The sequence below is a fragment of the Fukomys damarensis genome, unplaced genomic scaffold (genome assembly GCF_012274545.1).
Source record: "Fukomys damarensis isolate Sample0158 unplaced genomic scaffold, DMR_v1.0_HiC HiC_scaffold_21, whole genome shotgun sequence".
Lineage (NCBI taxonomy): Eukaryota > Metazoa > Chordata > Mammalia > Rodentia > Bathyergidae > Fukomys > Fukomys damarensis.
Genome location: NW_022900933.1, coordinates 11083626 through 11088644, shown reverse-complemented (window position 1 = coordinate 11088644; position 5019 = coordinate 11083626). Strand labels below are relative to the sequence as shown.

The following is a 5019-nucleotide window of genomic DNA, read 5'->3' as shown; positions in this document are numbered from 1 at the left end:
TTTTTTTTTTTTTGTACCAGGAATCAAACTCAAGACCTTACACTGGTGAGGCAGGCGCAGCACCACTGATACTGAATTCCTGGCCCCTTTCTTGCCTTTCGGTGGAATGCAGTGGCAAGATAGCAAGGCAGATTTCAAAGAGAAAGTTTCTCACAGATGGCATCTTCAAAGCTGAACTGAATGAGTTTCTAACTCAGGAGCTAGTTGAAGATAGTTTCTGTGCACTTGAGGTCCAAGTTATATCAACCAGGACAGAAATCATTATCTTACCAGGATATATAAGAAGTTCTTGGTGAGAGGATTCGAGGATTTTAAAACTGAACACTGTGGTTCAGAGGAACTCTGGCTTCCCTAAGGTAGTGGAGAGCTTAATGCTACAAAGGGGGCCACAAAAGGTCTGTGTGCCATTGCCCAGGTAGATCTCTGCCTTACAAACTCCTAGGAGGCCCCACTGTGTGGAAGGCGTGCTACAGAGTGCTGCAGTTCACAGTGGACAGTGGGGCCGAGGGATACAAGGTGCTGTGTCTGGGAAACTCCCAAAACAGAGGAATAAGTCTGGGGACGGTTTGATCCACAGTGGGTAACTACTATGCTGACCACCATGAGCCAAGTGCTGCTCAGAGAGGGTGTGCCGGGCATCAAAGTAAGATCATCCAAGTGGCAAGATTGGCCCCAAGAAGCCCCTACCTGACCATGAGAGCATCACAGCCCCAAGATGAAATCCTACATACCACCCCTATCTCACAGCAGAAGGCTGGGAACCCAGAGCCGCCTACCATGCACCAGCTGGGCCCTATCGCATAACAGGCTTTCCTTGGCAGCTGTATCTCAAAAAAGGAAGCTGCAGTGTAAACACATTCAATAAATCTTGCATAAAGACAAAAAAAAATGGTAAGGAAAGGTCGCCTCTTAGCTCTTGTCTTTATATAACCAAACCCAAAACCTAAGGAGAAGATGTTCATGGGGTGTGCCAAGCCAACAGGTCCTTCTGGACCCAAGATTAACTGTTTACAATCCAGTGCAACTGGACTGTGTGTGAAGAAAAATCCAGTGAGATCAAACTTGATGCTCTGGCCTGATCTGGTGGCCCAGCTTGAGCACCATACAGTTTCTTCCAGAGTTCTCACTGATGTCCACATGGAAAAAATAGAAGTTCCACAAGCACCAAGTTCTTTCTAAATTCTCTGTAAGTACTAAGTTCAGTCCCATCAATCCTCTGGCAAGGGCAGTCAGGCAGAAGAAGAGTGCACTAACCCCCAAGGCAGCTAGGAGTGTAAACAAAGTGTAGTACCCACGACAGAATCAAGGATGAAGTCTGGCATGGGGTTTTCAAAATAAGAAAGTATGACCACAGAACAGGATGGACTTGCACGGTCTTCACAGCAGTCCCTCACACCTGCCCTTACAAAGAACAAATAAAAGTCCGTGAGATATTCTCTAAGTCAGTGACAGCGGATAGATTTCAGGCAATCTATCTGAATTCCAGAACATTACAGCACTGTGCTCATACCGGAAACCCAGAGAATAACTTTCTATCAACTAGAACAAAGGCCAAAAGTCTCGATAAAATAAAGGATTATCCTTCAAAATAGACTATCAGACATCTGACTCATAAATTTGTTCATCTGTCCTTGTTAGACATGTGCATGGTGCTAGAAACACGCTGATTTATCTATAGAATGATGTGTAACAAGACATGATTGGTTTTTAAATCCTTGCAGTTTGCCTTTATAGGTAAGACACCAGGGAAAATTGTGCAAAATTGAGCATAAAATGTTGTCAAAATCATGTCTGAGGACAGACTCGGTTCTGGGTACTTGTAAACATAACCTATTTCATCCTGTAGATCAACAGTAATGTTTGGCTAGAATTGGTGTTCTGGATTATATACAGGAACTTGAATTTGGTGGCTGCAGTAGCATGTCCACAAAGCTGCAGTTCCGCTTCCTCTCAATTGAAGTGACAAAGTTTTTCCCAGCCTGTTTCAGGACTGTCTCCAATGAAGCACCAGGCTTCCAGCTAGAAAGGGCACAGCTGGATGGCCAAAGCCAACTTGTACCCAGAAGCTCGTTTCCTTTATTAAGGATTTTGACTATATCTACAAATACGATCCAAGCAAATTTAGTCAGGCAGGACCTTCTCAAGGAGATGGATAATCTGTGTGCAATGAGATCCTGCAGCTCTCTAAGTACATGGCCTCAAAAGTGAGAGGTCAACTTTGACAGGAGGGACCTTCCGTGGCTGGTGCTGAGACCCTGAAAAGACTCCCTCCCATCAATCTTATTGTTTATTTGAGTGTGAAGTTCCAGGACAGAGAGTGATACTACTTTTGCAAAATTTGGGAAACAGAAGAAACACTGTTCCCATTTTAGTTAAAGCTTTGCTGTTCATGCCCCTACATATAAACAAATATCAAAGAAATACAACCTTCTTCCCAGGAAAAATTTCTGAGCCAGTAAAAGAAATGGTAGCATTTCAAGGCTCTAAAGTCAGGTGTTGGACCTGTTCATAAAGTAGCCCCTCTATCAAGATTCCTAGTTCAAAAAAAAAGATTCTTAGTTCAAACTCTTTAAATAGCTGTAAACCACCAGCCTAGTCATCAACCTAACAATCCTTCTTCCCCCATTGCAACCTATCAAGTTTTTGTCAGGGCTGCCCCTACCTACCAGGAACAAATTTCCTCTACTCCTGAGGTTCCAACCTTCAGGCTGGCCCAATCCTGAGTGTCCTGCCATAGCTTACCAATTATTGATCACTGCCACTTTGCCCCCTTACACAATGTGAGTCAACAGACTCCTTTAATTCAGGAGAGTTGGACCCACAGTCTTGTTATTTGGACTTTGGCAGGTGTGGCCACAAATGGCCAGCTTTCCAGGCCTGGGGATGTCACCTCTGGCCTTAGTCAGTTTTCCTCTCAACCTTTCTCTCCTTAGCTACATCCAGTTCAGTCAAGACACACACAAAAAAGCAAAGCTGCTAGGTGATAGAAGCTAATCTCAATAAAGATTAACCTCCCAGGCTGTGGCAGATAAACACTCATGAAGTAGATAAAACCAGAGAGAGCTATTCTAATGCTAATGAAAGAACTGACGTCATTGCTGAAGAGAGGCACGATCATCAGAAACATGGAGAATACGCAGAACATGATGGGAAAAAAGAGGCTCAGCCTCTCCGGCTCTTTCCAGTGAAGGTAGAGCTGTCCAACAACAGAGATGTCTAAAGAGAAGCAGTAACTGAAGTAGTTAATGAGCAGGAAAATATTCTCCACAGTGAGGTGGATGAGTGTCATAGTGCAACTGAACAATAAAGCAAGGATGGGCGTAAAACACTCAGTGTAGATCAGGGACAGAGGTTCAGGAGACAGTCCTCATGGAAGCCCACAAAAAACAACCTTAATAAAGCAAAGAAAGATGCACTGAGGTCACCAAAGCAAAACAGAGTAATAACAGGGGACAGGGGTTTAGCTCAGTGGTTCCACCGCCTGACTCGCAAGTGCAAGGTCCTCAGTTTGATCCCCAGTACATCCCCAAAAAAAAAAAAAAAAAAAAAAAAACAGAGTAACAGCAACAGGGATGATCCAGCTGAACATGCCAAATGTCTGGCAAGCAAATGTCACAGCCATAACATCACGTTAAAGACAACCAAAATGCTCAGCACTATGTAGTAGGCCATGTTGGTCAGGATGTTGCTAGGCGTCCCAAATGGCACAGAGCCCAACAGCCAAGCAAATTTCTTCCTGGATTTTTTAGTTCTTCTGTTACAAAATTAAGGGTGTTCCTACCTGATTAGGAGAAGAGGATAGAGGGCAAGAGAAAGGTCTTCCACAGCTCAGGAGGAGCCTCAAAGGCATCCTGAAAGTGCTCCAAGTATACCTGGCAGTTTAACAAGGACCTTGATAATGACAGGAGTGAGCACAGGACCTTGGTGTGAGTGAACATGTCCTGATTTGTGTACCTCATTTGACAGAGGCACAGTTCACAAATGTCAGCAGACCTGTGCAAGGAGTAAAAGGAAACAGAAGGCCAAGTAGGAGGGATCACAGGTGAAGAAGGCTGGATGATACCGTGGGGAAAGGTGATGGTGATTAGCCTGACTGGTGGGTTCAACAATTGGCAGTGAGGTCCACAGGTGAATAAAGGCAACGACGGCCCCAAAGACCTCTAGAATGTAAGCACAGCTGGCCCTGACTTGGTGATGGTGGTCCCCAGCTCCACATAACAAAGGGCACAGAGAAGAGCCCATCAGTGGTCCACATGACCAGTGACAACCCCTACAAGGTATGGCAGCAGCCCCTTGCGTGACACAAAGATCCCTGAGCTGATCATATTGCCCATTCAGCAGGGAGATGTCCTTCTCTTTTTATTTATATAACATATATAAAAGCCTTTCTATGAAAAAATAAATTTTCATCACAAAAAATTACTGCCCATTCAGCAGGGAGTTGCATAGTTTCTGGGAACCCTCAAGGTGGAAAGCTGGCATCTTCCACACTGAGTGGCTGGCCTCAGAGACAAAATAGTAAGTAGGTTTTAGGTTCCCAATCTCCCTGGATTCCACAGCAAATAGTTTCTGCACATCTGTGTTTACTGTGACCTGTCACAAAATAAGATAGGTGAAAAATCACACTTTCATAACCTGCTTCATCATGAACAGATCAGGTAAAATGAAGAAAATAAAGTAACTATACTTGTCTATTTTGGCCATTTAATCTCTCATGATAGCCAAGCACAGCCAGGATGCTCTCCCTTCAAGGCATATTTCTTTTTTTTGGGAGGAGGGGTACTGGGGATCAAACTAAGGTCCTTGCACTTGTGGGGCAGGCGCAAAACCACTGAGCTAAAACCCCGGCCCTCAAGGCATATTTCTACTGAGCACTCCTCCACATTCTTCATCATTACAATGTAATAGGCAGGGCGTGGTGGCACACACCTGCAGTCCCAGCACTCCTGAGGCTGAGGCAGGAGGATTGCTGTGAGTTTGAGACCAGCGTGGACTACATAGTGAGTTCCAGGTCATTCT

At 44.7% G+C, this 5019-nt stretch overlaps 1 protein-coding gene and 2 pseudogenes across 2 annotated transcripts in view; 1 reads left to right on the top strand and 2 right to left on the bottom strand.

Moving 5' to 3' along the window:
- The window catches only part of LOC104877215, a 1363-nt pseudogene extending 559 nt beyond the window's left edge, over positions 1-804 (top strand).
- Positions 1-5019, bottom strand: part of Rad51b (RAD51 paralog B) — a 756475-nt gene that overhangs the window by 748652 nt on the left and 2804 nt on the right. The window lies entirely within an intron of this gene.
- Positions 2899-4235, bottom strand: LOC104877214 (annotated as a pseudogene).